The following is a 15,833-nucleotide window of genomic DNA, read 5'->3' on the forward strand; positions in this document are numbered from 1 at the left end:
AATGCAAAAATATATTTAAGGTAAGAATAAATATTTAAGGTAAGAAAGAATTTGCTGTCAACTTAAGAGTCCTAGTTTTCTATAATTTTTCTTCTAGAATAAAAATAATTCATCTAGTGAAAGTGAAAGTGAAAGTCACTCAGTCATGTCTGACTCTTTGTGATCCTATGGACTATACAGTCCATGGAATTCTCCAGGCCAGAATACTGGGAGTGGGTAGCTTTTCCCTTCTCCAGGGGATTTTCCCAATCCAGGAATCAAACTGGGGTCTCTTGTATTGCAGGTGGATTCTTTACCAGCTGAGTGACAAGAGAAGCCCAAGATGGAGTGGGTGGCCTATCCCTTCTTCAGCAGATCTTCCTGACCCAGGAATTGAACTGGGGTATCCTACATTGCAGGTGGATTCTTTACCAACTAGCTATCAGGGAAGAGCTAAATACAGCTCAAACAAACTCAGAGAATTTGTCACCAGCAGACCTACAATAAATAATGCATTACGGCTTTCTTCATATGAAGGAAAATAACCTTAGGTGGAAAACAAGGGAAAATTGGAAACTTACAAAAGCAAATATTAATAAATATTTACTACAAAATATTTACATTTTTCACTTGCATTTATATACAAAAGAAGGAGAGAGTAAGTGAAATTAAATTATTTAAGAAGAGACTAAGAACATCAATTAATATTAGACATTTGTAAGTTAGGGATGAATGCTGTAATTTTTAGTATAATCATCAAAAGGATAATAAATGAATTATGACTTCTATGCCAACAGAATCAAAGAGAAATTATGAAAAATAATTACTCAAAAAGAAAATAGAAAGGAGAAAAAGGAACACATATGCACAAATAGAAAACATATGAAACAATAGTATATTTAAGCCAAATATATCAATAAATACATTAGTGGACTAAATGCTTCAATTAAGACAAAGATTGTCAGATGATTAAAAAGAATGCAAAAGAAGCCATCAACAAAACAAAAACATAACCTACAGAATGGGAGAAAATATTTGCAAACAATATAACTGACAAGGGTAACCCAAAATACGCAAACAGCTCAGACACCTCAATATTGAAAATCAAACAACCCAATCAAAAAATGTGAAGAAGACCTAAAAAGGCATTTTTCCACAAAAGATGTACAGACAACCAATGGGCACATGAAAAGATGCTTGATATGGCTAATTATTAAAACAAATGCAAATCAAAAGCACAATAAGGTATCAATTCCCATCAGTCAGAATGGCTATCATCAAAAAGTCTACAAGTAACCAATACTGGAGAGGATGTAGAAAAAAGGATATCTTTGTATACTTTTCATGGGAATGTAAATTGGTGCAGCCACTAAGAAAAACCGTATGGAGTTTCCTTAATAAATTAAAAATAGAACTGCCATATTATCCAGCAGCCTTACTTCTGGTTATATATCTGGAAAAAAACAAAAACTCTAATTTGAAAAGATATATGGATCCTAATGTTCATAGCTGCATTATTTACAACAGGCAAGGGCCTGTGTACAATGGACCCAAGGGCCCATCAACAGATGACAAGCTTAAGAAGATGTGGTAAATACACTGGAATATTACTCAGCCATAAAGAATGAAATCTTGTCCTTTGCAGCAACACAGATGGACCTAGAGGGACACTATAATGATCAGAAGTATAATTCAGCAGAAACTTATAGCAATTCTAAATATATATGCCCTTATCATAGCCTTAGGTATATAAAGTAAAAACTAATAAAACTAAAGAGACAAATGGACAATCATGATGAAAGATTTTTCTTAGTAACTTGATACAACACACAGACAAAATTAGAAATCATATAGACGTATTTAACAATATGATAATAAACGTATTTCAAACATGGCCATCATTTCAGAATACATATTCTTTTCAAGCATATACAAAATTGTCCCCAAACTTACCATTTCTTGGGTCATAAAGCAATTCTAACAAATTTCAAAAGAACAAGAACATACAGAATATGCGCTCTGATAACAATGCATATAAAGTAGAAATACGTGGAAACAATTTGGAAAATCCCTATGTTTGAAAGTAAGTAATATACTCTAAATAACTCATGGATGAAGTAAAATAAAAATGGAAATTAGAAAATATTTTAAACTAAATGATAGTAAACTATGACCTCTCAAAACTTATGGAATGTTGCTGAAGTTATTTGTAAATGGAATTTATAGCTTTAAATCCATATATTAGAAAAGAAGAGAAAGTAAAACTTGATCTTTTTAAATTACAAAAAGAACAGAAATTGCAGCCAAAGAGAATAGATGAAAGTATGTAAGGAAAAGAGGAGAAACTGCAAATTAAACATATATAATAGAGAAAACGAACAAAATCAAATTTGTTTTTTAGGACTAATAAAATTGATAAACCCTGATAAAACTGATTAAAATTAAAAGAATGGTAGGCATAAATAACCAATATCAATATTTTAAATTGTACTTTGGCTGCCTCATGCGAAGAGTTGACTCATTGGAAAAGACTGTGATGCTGGGAGGGATTGGGGGCAGGAGGAGAAGGGGACGACAGAGGATGAGATGGCTGGATGGCATCACTGACTCGATGGATGTGAGTCTCGGTGAACTCCGGGAGTCGGTGATGTACAGGGAGGCCTGGCGTGCTGCAATTCATGGGGTTGCAAAGAGTCAGACACGACTGAGCGACTGATCTGATCTGATCTGATAGATGCTACAAATATTAACAATGTCATGAAAATAAATTTGAAAATTTAGATTAAATAGAATATCTAGAAAAATTAACTCAAAAAATATTGACCAAATTTGTAAAAATTTGAATAGATTACCTGTTCATTAAAATACACTAATTCAAGGGTAAAAAGACAAACCATACAGTGGAATATCTAGAGCACATAACTAGTAAAGACTCCTTTACAAAACTTTAAAAAATGATAACTGTGACAAACCAATAAAGAAAAAGCTGCCATTTACAAAGAGTAAGCCAATACATACACAGAGTGTTCAACTCCATTACTAATAAGGGAAGAGGAAATTAAAACTGCAATAAGACATCACAAGAATGACTATTATTTTAAAAATTTAAAAATAACTAACGATGACAACGAAGTAGAAAAATCAAGTCTCTCTAATACTCCCAATAGAAGTGTAAATTGATTGGTACAGCCACTTTGAAAAACAGATCAACATTACCTTCTTAAATTGAGCATGCATATACCTTATCTCTCAGCAATTCTTCTTATAGACACCTACTCCACAAGAGTGCATGCACAAGGGTTCCAGGAAACATGCAAAAGGTTTAACGCAGCATTGTCTGAAATCATCCCAAACTGGAAAGTACCCAATATCCATCCATTCAATAAAATACTATAGCAACATGAAACTTACAGCAACATGAAACTTCATAAGGAAGCCAGACACAAGAGAATCTACATTGTATGATTTTCTCCATGTAAGTTTTAAAAACAGATTAAACTTTGACTTTAGGTGATAAAACTAAAGGGAAAAAAGTAAGGATGGTGAGTACCATGATGGGAGGCAGAGGGAAGGCAGTGATTGGAAAGAAGTTCCTAAGGTGTTAATTGATATTTCATCTTATAGGTGGCCACCCAGGTGTTTCCTTCATGGTAAATCATTGAATGATACACATTTGCTTTATAGATTTTTCCATATACATATTTTTAATAAGAGTCTTAAAGTAATTATTTTAAAAAATAAAATAATAAAGTTAATTTTTACTATTGGAAATGTTAATGTTACACAGTCTTTGTTTTTGATGTTATTGTTTGAATGGCCAGATTCTATTTCATAGATAATTTCAGAAGATTATAATATTGGGCAGCTCATAAATGACTGATAATTGGCATTTCTGGATATAAGTCCTTAGAAAACTCCAATAAATACAGATTCATTTAAGTTTGGCCTGTTCTCTACTAGAGATGGGGTAGGGTATTTGAGTTATTCAATTACTCTAAATAGTAGAGTTACTATCTATATCATGCTGCTGCTGCTGCTAAGTCACTTCAGTCGTGTCCAACTCTGTGCGACCCCATAGACGGCAGCCCACCAGGCTCCTTTGTCCCTGGGATTCTCTAGGCAAGAACACTGGAGTGGGTTGCCATTTCCTTTTATCCATATCATCAGTTCAGTTCAGTTCAGTCGCTCAGTCGTGTCCGACTCTTTGCATACACAAATTGTATATTTTTAAGTTGTTAGAATCCATTTTTAAAATCATTGTATACTACTAAGGCTGGGCATAATTAAACTATTAGTAATTTGAAAGGCAAAAGTTTACCTTGCTTAAGTCTGTCTAGGACAATCATGTGTGCGTGTTAAGTCGCTTCAGTCATGTCTGACTCTTTACCCAGCCAGGCTCCTCTGTCCATGAGATTCTCCAGGCAAGAATACTGGAATGGATTGACATGCTCTCCTCCAGGGGACCCTCCAGACCCAGGGATCAAACCAGAGTCTCTTATATCTCCTGCGTTGGCAGGCAGGTTCTTTACCACTAGTGCCACCGGGAAGCCCCAAGGATAATCATAATGAGCATCAGTTGTCATTGTACTGTTGACTTTATAGGAGGGCCAAGTAAACATAGGTTTTGGTTAATGGAACTTAAAGTAAGAGCATTTCTAGTTAGTGTCTCACAGGGCATTTATAGTGACGCCCTACCTGGAAAACCAAAATCCTATTTGGACAATATTTAAAGCATATTTTGTCATGAGTTTCAGTGATGAAAGAACTGCCTTTCTTCTCACTTCTTTCCTCTGTCATTACAATAATCTGTCCTAATCTTAAGGCTTATTAGTGTATGAACACATGCATATGCATACAGGGAATGGTTTTGAGTTTACATTTGCATAGATTTTTAGAGTAAACATCTGTTTTCTATTACTCCAAAAGACTTTTCAAGATTTATTTTTAGAAGGCAGAGGATCAATACACAGATAATACAAAGTTGGTGCTATGAATTCAAAGATAGTACTACTATGTACCCAAGACATTGCAATCCTAATATTAAAGATATAAAAGTAATAATATAAATGACTCTAGGGATGAAGCTGCCTATTATAACCACTGGCTGTTAGTTTCATACAAACTCTGAAAGTGGTCTAAAATTTCTAATTTTTGTGTGTAAGTTGAAATGTAAAAGTCTTTTGATGTTTTCCTGTTACTTGGTTTCAAATGCAAGGCTCTAAAATGTTGATAGTTTAATCTAAATATAGTCTAAAATGATGGAATTAGCCTCTCTCCAACATCAGCATATAACCTTCCCAACACACACACACGCACACACACACACACACATGCTGTATCATAAAAAAAAAAAAAAATTACTCCCAATCTAACTTAGCACATTTTTATTATTATGATTAAGGTTCAACCAGGACTTTTAGCCATCTTGTAAAATTTCAGTGGCAATGAAAAGTAAGTAAAATACTTCAAAGACAGGGTGAACTGACTCATAAAGTGCCCTGCCTCAGAGAACAATAACAAATGGTATCCTTCTAAGTTCAGAGACTAAGAAAAAGTTCGAGCTAAATCTATATGATTTAATTTTTTCTCATGGAGAGAAAACTAACTTTCTCTACCTATACACTTCTATTTCTATAACTAAGTTTGATATGGTTCTAGTTTAAATAGAACAGAAACAAAAGGAGGAAGTTATGCTTGATATATTTAACATTTATGTCTTCAAGGTTGTTTGGAAATCTTTTAGGCAGTTTTCCTTTCTCCAAAGTTCTCTTCTGCTGTGTCTTTAATTGGAAGAGGTTTTTAAAAATTTTATATACTGTATATTCCATATATATATATATACATATATATATATATATATATAGTTCTGGGCATGTTATTTGCTTTCCTTAGAGACATAAATTGCTTTTGTTCATTTACCTTCTTTGAAATTCATTTCTAGTAGCTGCAGAGCTGCTGCTATGAGTGTTAATAGGCTTCTAACATAGCTGTCATTCCAAGTAATAGGTGCCAAGCTTTCAGCAGCTTATTAACACATTATAACAGCAGCCCCTATACTAAACAAACAAATTTCACAGAGGAGGACACAAGCAAAATTACTGTATATAAATATATATATTCTTATGTATACATACATACAGTGTATACTTAGGACTTACCAACATGTTTGGTTCCATACATGATCAGCCCAGAATTGGCACTTTGTTTTTTATGAATATTCACAGGGAGAAAGAGTGGATCGGATTTGTATTTGGTCCCAAATGTGAGACGAATACAAACTGGTATAATTACTGAAAGATTTCCATCCTCTCAACCCAGCGCTGCTCTCAAGACCGAAAAATTGCAGACTTGTGGTATTTCACATCATGGAACTGTGCTAACGTGATCTTTCAGCGCCACTTCATGGGGGATGCTGCAGAGGAAGAAAAAGTGGAAATAAGCAAAGAAATACACCAACTGGCAAAACCACTGAGAAAGAAAGAGATGCAAATTTGAAAATTTGCTTCAAAGAGTCAAATTTGCATTTGGATATGAACACTGGACCAACTCTACAAACGCAAATATATTCTTCCAGATGCAGGGACAGACATATGTACAGATAAATATAAGAGTGTGTATTCATGCATGCTTTATATAAATATGTATAAATACACATACACACACATATATATACATATGCATGTGTATAGAGATACACTGTCCTTTCAAGTGTTTATATATTTAATGGTTTCATAAAAAATTTAAGCAGCTTTTTTGAAGACATATTTCAATGAAGGCTCTAAATTTTACATTGTAGTAAAAGCTAACCTTTTTTTCTGAGTATAAAAAAAAATCGCAAAGCAATTTGTAATCACCTTGTAATATATTCAGAGGTTGTAAATATGTTAAATTCTACTTTTAAATCAGTTGGATCATTTTCTAAAATTCACTAAAATTTGTAGTATAAGGAGGATAACTTGATGGCCTCTAGCTATCTTGCAAGATTTAAGATGTGCGACTTTTATTGTCACTAATAATGACAGGTGGCATTATTAATTGTTCAGTAAGCACAAGTCTGAGCTAGTAACTTTATTACTCCAAATGTTTCTATAATACTATCTCCTGACAATTTTCCAATATTGGGAAGTGAGAGAAATTCAAAACCAAAATGCCAAATTTAGTGATAGAATTTAAGATAACTGATTAACAATTGAGTTTTTCAAAACAACTCCTCCTCAATAATATTCTTGTTGAACTAGATGCAACTTAACATCATAATTGGAAGGAAAATTATTTTGAACTTTATCATAAAAAACAATAATTGATTTTAAGAAACTCTATTATAGAAAACATTCAGATTATATAGTGTGTGTGTGCTAAGTTACTTCAGTCCTGTCCAACTCTTTGCGACGCTATGGGCTGTAGTCTGCCAGGTTCCCCTGTCCATGGGATTCTCCAGACAAGAAACTGGCGTGGATTATCAGTGCCCTCCTCCAGAGGATCTTCCCAACCTAGGGACTGAACCCACAACTCTATTGTCTAACCTGCATTGGCAGGTGGGTTCTTTATCACTAGAGCCACTTGGGAAGCCCAGATTATATAGTACAAAGCTACAACTGACTATGCTTGCTTGCTTGCTTAGTCGCTTCAGTTGTGCCCAACATTTTGTGAACCTATGGTCCATAGCCCACCAGGTTCCTCTGTGGGGATTCTCTAGGTAAGAATGCTGGAATGGGTTGCCATGCGTTCCTTCAGGGGATCTTCCTGACCCAGGGATTGAATATGCATCTCCTGCATCTTCTGCATTGCATGCAGATTCTTCACCACTGAGCCACCAAGGAAACCCATGACTGACTATAAGAACCTCTTGAAGCTTACTTGCCATAATGTCATAATTCATAGAAATAATTAATGATGTTTAATAAAAAACATTTTCTTTTCAAGGTGAAAATAATAGTATGTAGGTAACAAAGTCCCCAAATTTGAGATCTATCCCAAGGTTCTCCCAGTCACATTCCTTACATTGGCTTCCATATACCCTGTATAGTAATAATTTGTATTCTCCCTTCATTGTGCTTATCTAGTGTTTAATACTTCAAGTTGTTTTTTTATACATAAAAGCCTTTGGAAAATAAATAATTACTTTTATTTGATACTTTGGAAGTCCTTGGAGAAGGAAATGGCCACCCATTCCAGTATTCTTGCCTGGAAAATTCCATGGACAGAGGAGTCTGGCAGGCTCTAGTCCATGGAGTCACAAAGAGTCAGTCACAACAGAGTGACTGAGCACTGGAAGTCCTTCTGTGAATTATATCCTCACTACTTCACTCATTTCTAGACATTTCAGATCATATTGGTATATAGACACACTACTCACAGCTTTATAGAATAAGCTATTTCAAGATTGTGTCCTCTAGATACAAGCTCCTTGGGAGAGGTCTGTGTTTTATTTGTCTTTGTTTCTCTCTGCCATGTATAGTACCTTGTTCATGTCAGCTGTTTCTTAAATGTTGAATAAATGAACAAATTAATGAATAAAGACTAGGTCTACTCTGTTTTTCCTAATCTGTCTTAGCTCTTCCTGCTTAGTCAAATTCAATTTCATTTTCCCATAAATATCTGTTTCTAGTTCTAACAACAATCTATACCTTAAGTTAGAACCAGAGAGAAGAGAAGTGTCTGAAAGTTAGGACCTGATCTTTCTCTAAGAACTTCTTCTGTTTCTTTGCCTGAGTAAATTGATGCCAACAAAAAATAAATATGCAGTAGGGTCAGGGTTAAGGGTCCTTTTGTATGATTTTAGTAAAAACATATTTTTATAGAAAAGTATCTGCAATAGCCTCCCTAGAGTTTGGTCAAATCACCCCAGAATTTGGTTTCCAATGACAGTTATATGATATATGTGTGAAAATAATAGGCAGTGGTTTCAGATTATGAATGTTATTTTGGTTGACATTCTGAGCAACTACCATGATTTTAAAATAGGAGAGCAAAAGTAAAATAATAAATAAGAGGAAAGGGAAGAAAACAAAAAGATAACAAAAATTCTAGCTGTATCTTTACAGAAACTATTCCAGCCAATTTGGAAAGGCTGAATGCCACATGACCCATAAAACATGAACTTTGAGTTTCCAAACAAACTATGAGGGGAAGTTGCTCTGCATTTCCACCAGAATTTTTTTAAGTCCCCTATAAATATATACATGGTTGAATTCTTTGATTATAACACAACAATAACGGTTTGTAGAAAAATCTGTTTTCTACCTCAACATTGTTTATTCTATTTTAATAAGTCAAATAAACTTGGGAGACTAAGAAAATGTCACTTTTCCAAGTCTGCTAGGAAGGAATCTGACAACTGTGACATAATCATTGAAATGCTGCAATTTGTTAAAATGCTCCTAATAATTTTTCCCTGACTTTTATTCAAAGGCTAACATATTACAGACAGAAAGAGAAAGAATTAGACTAATGGTGATTAACATATTACAGGAGGGAAACTTACAATGATGTTTAATTTCAGAGTCAAAATGCTAGGGAGTTGGCACCTTCATAGAATCTCTGATCATGGGAGGGAGCAGGAGTTTGAAAAGAGTGCAGAAAAACATAGCCTTTAAAATAATGAACAGCTTTCCCGAGCCTTTCCGTATCACAAAAATACCCATATACCACACATGCATACAATTCCCAGGGTCTCATAAATTACTTTAGTGACAAAGGATTGTACCCTGAATGATATAGGTCCAGTACTACTATTATCTTGTGGATAATTGAGGCCATAAAATAGTTCCAAAGCACCTTTTATTTGTCATTTGCTGACAATTCAACCCACTCTCCTGTCTGCCATCCTCCATATTTAATGGGTCCCTATCGAAGTATGCAATACACTCGTTTGTATGGGAAGGATGTCTTCATAGTGCTACGCTGTTGCATATCCTTTACTTTCTTATCTTGTTCATCAGTCTACCTCCTGCTCTTTTTTCCCGTGACACCTCTGAGATGGTACCCATAGCAACACCTCTGAGGAGAAGTGAAAGTGAAGATGCCACAGTCATCCCCAGCACACAGTGCTGGCAATGCCAGTCATTAATGCAGCAGCTCCTGCCTACTCAGATCTCCCTCGCTCCTCTCTGGTCTTGTTTCCCTTCAGTAGCAGCCACAGAGCTCGCTCACAGAGATCCAGAGACTTGCTGTTAATGATTTGTCACTTGTTTAGAACACCTCAGGATGGCAGCTCTGTATAATCTGCCCTCAATGGCACTGCCAGGTTGCATTAGGAAACAATTACCTGGTTTATGACTAGTAAAGTAGGCGCCAGAATTTCCAATTAAACTCACATGTTTCCAAAGGAGCCTGGGTGCTCCTATATTTGAGGAAAGGGAGAGAAACCACCATTAGAGATAGTTGTACTCACTACTGCTTCACAGTAAGCCAGATGAGATTTAGTGCGCTCTAGATTAATAAGCTGAGAGTCACAGAATACAGAGAATGATTTTATGTGACTTTAGTCATTGCCCCTTATTAGGGTCTCACCCTTTGTTAGGATTTGGGTAAAATGAAACAATGCACACACTTGCCTAAATACCTTTATAGTAGAGAACCAACCAACCAAACAAACAAAAAAAGAGGCTAACCTGCAGCTTTCTTACTTTAGTCACTGCCCTCCTTCTGTGTGTGTGTGCTCACACCCATGTGTATGTGAATACATAATAATTATGGCATTTTTTTCTTTCTTTTATAATTTGAATAAATGCTGGGATTTGTAGATTTTTATCACCATGAAAAGTATATTGTATTGTTAAAAGTATCTATTATTGAATGTTTAACATAAAATACAAACTTGCATAAATTGACTAAAACTTTACATTGACCAGATCTTGACTTAAATATGCCCTATGGATTTAAATCACTATGAGGACAGAATAAGATATTTTTTGTAGGTAAGAGAGGTCAAATGTTATTGACTGTCAACTCCAAAAAGTTATAGTCTGGAGTTTCCATGCAATGGCTCTCATAATATCAGATAACAACAACATTCATTAATAATAAACTTAAAATCTTATTAAAAGTTCCAGAAAGAGTACACAGATATTTAATAAAAGACCTGTATACAAAAATATCACATATTCCTATATTTCTATTCTGTCCCTCTCAAAAGGAGGGGAAAAAAAACTAACCATTTATCAGTAGCAGTGTGAAAGGAGAAGATTTATCATTTTAAATTTTTCATTGCAGATGGTTTTCATTTTAAAAGGCAAGGAAGCGATTTTTTTGAAATCATTTTTTTCCCTAATGCAATTGAGCCAGACGTCTCTCGTAAATCTTGTTGCTTTAGTAGACAATACTCAATTCTCTAAACTTTATATGCAATAGCCAGCTTTTTTTTTTTTAAGATGCTTGTCTCCTAGGCATGAAAATGAAATCCTCCTGAAAGGTGGCATCATATACAAAGTGTGCCACCTAGGCCACTCCCCTTTTCCTTAGCTCACAGATCTAGGATATTCATCTTTGTGCCCAAAGAAAATGATAATTTTTCACTAACATTTTTAAGATTCCTTCTTCTTTCTGTATATTTTCTTTTTTGTTTGTAAATATGGGGAAACTATACGAGTCTGCTAGTCAATATATCTTTTGAGTTAAATAGCAAGCAGCACTCAGTGATTCACTAAGTTCGTTGAGTCAGAGAGCCAAGACGAAAGGCAACTCATGACGGAAAAAGCAGGGCAGGGATGCTGCACTTGAAATTAAAAGAAAAAAGAATCATTTAATACTGGATTTGAATTTCTTATATGATGTCACCTGCTTTAAGGAAGAACAACTTAACATTTGTGGTACAGCACTGGATAATCCCATTGAGCAAATGACACGATGGTACTGTGCTGACTACATTCATTGTTATTCATTAAGTACATTTGCTGTCAGTTCCTGAGTCCATGGCGTGCCTAGAATCAAAATGCTCATTAAAATACCATCAACTGAAAAAAGAAAAATACCATCAATCATCTTTACATGAAAAGTTAGTTATATACACATAAATACACATGTGCGTGTATATATATATAAAATCTTCTAAAGGGAGATTACTTCCCATTTGCCCAGACAAAAAACATGTTGCTTTTTTAGATATTGAGGTTGGTTCTCTTGTGACTATTTATGTTCTCAGCTTCAAAGACACCAGGGATTGAATAAAATACAATCATTGGTTGGTATGTATTTTGTAGGCTCCAAATGGGCAAAACCAAAGATGAATTCTACCGAGATTCATATTTGCAAATATTTCAAAGAGATACAAACAAAAATCAATAAAGAGCTACAGAAAATCCTTCCTTTTAGAACCAAAGGTAGTGAACAGTGGCCAAGATCTCTTGGATGGAAGTGATAGGAGGAATACTGGATCCTCAGTCCCCTGATACTCGGTTTAGTGTTCATGCTACAATTTGTAGCTTCATACAGAAGTGAGTGAATACTGAACATTTTAGAAATACAATGATCTCTAATTAATTATAAGTTCATTTCGAAGAGTATATGTCATGATATTTGCTATAGTATAGAATATACTTCTACCCTCTCATTGCCTTTTGTACATATATGGCTTTCTATTATTAAAATATGAAAATTACTGGGAAAAATAATTCCAATTCTGAGGTCTCTATGTCCCTACAGCAAAAAATTGTAACATTTATTTGAAAGAAATTTTTCATAAACATCTGAAAAATATGTCAAAGTGATAAGCTGAGATTAAAAAAAAACCTTTTGCTCCAAGAGTGCATTCTTAAATATAGCATTAAAAAGTATAAATAGGAAAATGAAAATCACTCATAATCCCATCACTAACAGATTATATATCTTGTGTGATATATATTTGTTTTCCTAAATCAATCACATTTTACATAGAAACTCTCTCCAGGGTTTTATAAGAATACAGTTTAAGTCACTTTTTATTTACCCTCCTTAACAATCTTGCACAGAACCTACAATATAAAATACAGAAAATTTTAGAAGAAGGGCCTCTGTCCTTGAGTCATTTGTATCCCCCATAGCAATGACTCAAACATATGTTCCTGGCTCCCCCCTTCTATGCCATCCCTAGCCATGTGGACACACTACTACAGCTCAAGACCAGGTTAAATATTCTTTAAAAGCATATTTTTTATATTTGTATGTTTCATCCTATCACTCTGCTGTGGTTAGAGTGATAACTACTTCAGCCATCTTTGTATTCTCTGATATCTGGATTCTTACAAAACTTTTTGTTGTTGTTGATAATCCTACATATTACATTTATACATAAGCCTTTGGCCACATCTCAATTTCATAAGGATAGATTCTTAGCGGTATCTATATTAAGAAGTACAGACAGTTTTAAGGATCTTTATTCAAACTTCAAAATTACTTTTCCAAAATCAAGTTAACATACTAATGATTTAGTCCTTTCAAAATATTTGTTGTAAATTTTCTTCCTTGTCTACCTTTCACACTTTTTGAAACAGAGTGAAGTTTTAAATTATTATTCAGTTCAGTTATGCATATTTTTGTAGTTTTTGCTTTAGACAACCATAGGAATTCTTTCTATATCCTGACATTTAATATTATCTTCTTACTTTTTAATTTTATTCATTTTACACTTTATTCTAAAATTTATTTGCTACCAAGAATGAACTTAGGTTATATTTTCTTCAATAACTAAATCAATTCTCCCACAACCATTTTCTTTCTCCAGTAATTGATATACTATCTTTCATAGATGACCTAAATAGCTCCATGTTGAGACTTAGGACTTGGGTGAGATGAGTGAGGAATTTATCTGTAGGGTAAAATTTGAGGGGGCACTAAAAATACGTCAATAATCAAGATAAATAATATTTTCATGCAATATTTCAAAAAATCAAAACTAATGCAAAAATTTATAAGGGACAATATATTTAAATTTTAAGTAAAGACAGAATCAAGTTCTATACCTTTCTGGGGTTATTTTTTAAAATAAAATCTACATGAAGTCTCATTACTAGTAGTCTCCCTGATATTTCCAGGGATTCCTGTGGAGAGTTACACTCTCTGGGTACACATCTCTCATAGCAAACTTGCTCAATTGTCAACCACTTCTATAACTATCTCATCACCACTCAGCACAGCTTCATTCTCAGCACCGACACAGCACCTTCATCTTTATTTCTCAAGGCACTGCTAACACAGGGCTATTGCACATAAAAGATTTTTACTGAAAGTTTGGAGATAGCTGAAGATGGAAGGGGAAACACCCTAAGATTCTTTATAAAATATCATTGTGTCTAAAAGTTCACAGTGGCATCCTCCAATCACTGTCAGGATGATTTCTCCTTAGACTGGCCAAATGCCAACTTTGCCTTCTCCCTACTGAGTTCTCTCACCTGTCATATGTCTTTTTCAAGCTCAGCAATTATCAACCATCCCTCACCACCTTTTCTCAGTTCAGGTTATCACAGGAAAACTAAAAAGTCTGATATCTTTGCTATGCAAAATAAATGTTCAGAATACTGGTTTTTGAATACTAGCAGAATATTGCTAGTTCTTCATCTGTATCTCCTTGCCTTTAGCCCTTCATTGCTTACTGGTCTGACTTCCAACTGCCAGCACCTGGATTTATTGTCTGAGGCATTATTTGGCCACCAAAATTGTTTGGTCCTTGGGAGTAGAAGGTTGGAACTACCCAGAGATTAATACATGCCTCTTTCCCAATCAAGCATCCCTCAACAGAAAACTGGTGCGTAATTACCCAAGTTCTCTTACCCTTGATAGGTTGGAGCAGATGAGTCCAGGTACATATTATACACCAGCTCCCAGATTTTTCCAACAAGATCAGGTTCCATTTGCCCACAGCAATAAGGTAATTGACAACAAAAACTTCCTTGGCTACCTTCTTTCCCTGTCTTATTTTTCCATTCCCCTGCCAGTATTTCCTAGGATTACCTCCCAAATCAACCACTTGCACTCAAATATTATACTTATTTCAGGGTCCTCTTCTTAAGACCACATTCATAACCAAAGGGAAGTCAAACTTGACCCCATGGCCTTAGCTTTACAAAGAGCAAGCAGAGCTTTGGAATCTGAATTTGTCTTTAAAATGGCTTCAAATTTTGTGTATTAAATTTTTTGGTTGAATTAATTTCTGAACAACAGCTCTATAAGAAGAAAGGGAGAAGATGTTGGGCAGGGTTTGAAAGACAATATTTATTTTCCTGCTAGTTCAGGCAAATTCCAGAGGATGCAGCTCTTTTTATCTTTCCATTTCACTTAAATTCTGGTATATATAAGAACTGCCCTGGTAGTCCAGTGGTTAAGACTCCATGCTCCCACTGCAGACGGCACAGGTTTGATCCCTGGTCAGGGAACTAAGATTCTGAAAGCTGCACAGACAAAATAATAAAGAATTCATCTATCTATCTATACACATACACACACATACATACATATAATAATATGTCTTTTTTCCCCTGGTTTCCATTTTTATTTTCATTGCCAGTATATATTTTTATTATTTATGACTAACCTAGATAGCATATTCAAAAGCAGAGACATTACTTTGCCAACAAAGGTTCGTCTAGTCAAGGCTATGGTTTTTCCTGTGGTCATGCACAGATGTGAGAGTTGGACTGTGAAGAAGGCTGAGCACCGAAGAATTGATGCTTTTGAACTGTGGTGTTGGAGAAGACTCTTGAGAGTCCTTGGACTGCAAGGAGACCCAACCAGTCCATTCTGAAGGAGATCAGCCCTGGGATTTCTTTGGAAGGAATGATACTAAAGCTGAAACTCCAGTACTTTGGCCACCTCATGTGAAGAGTTGACTCATTGGAAAAGACCCTGATGCTGGGAGGGATTGGGGGCAAGAGGAGAAGGGG

The 15,833-nt window shown here is 34.9% G+C and overlaps 1 long non-coding RNA gene across 1 annotated transcript in view; it reads right to left on the bottom strand.

Moving 5' to 3' along the window:
• The window catches only part of LOC147364806 (uncharacterized), a 120,238-nt gene extending 113,847 nt beyond the window's left edge, over positions 1–6,391 (bottom strand). Inside the window, exon 1 of the long non-coding RNA XR_015135019.1 lies at positions 6,138–6,391. This is a non-coding gene — a long non-coding RNA (uncharacterized LOC147364806). The remainder of the gene's footprint in view (positions 1–6,137) is intronic.
• Positions 6,392–15,833: the final 9,442 nt, after the last annotated feature.

Source organism: Bos grunniens, chromosome 10 (genome assembly GCF_055505025.1).
Source record: "Bos grunniens cultivar Pamir isolate PY7600 chromosome 10, Bosgru_T2T1.0, whole genome shotgun sequence".
NCBI classification, from domain to species: domain Eukaryota; kingdom Metazoa; phylum Chordata; class Mammalia; order Artiodactyla; family Bovidae; genus Bos; species Bos grunniens.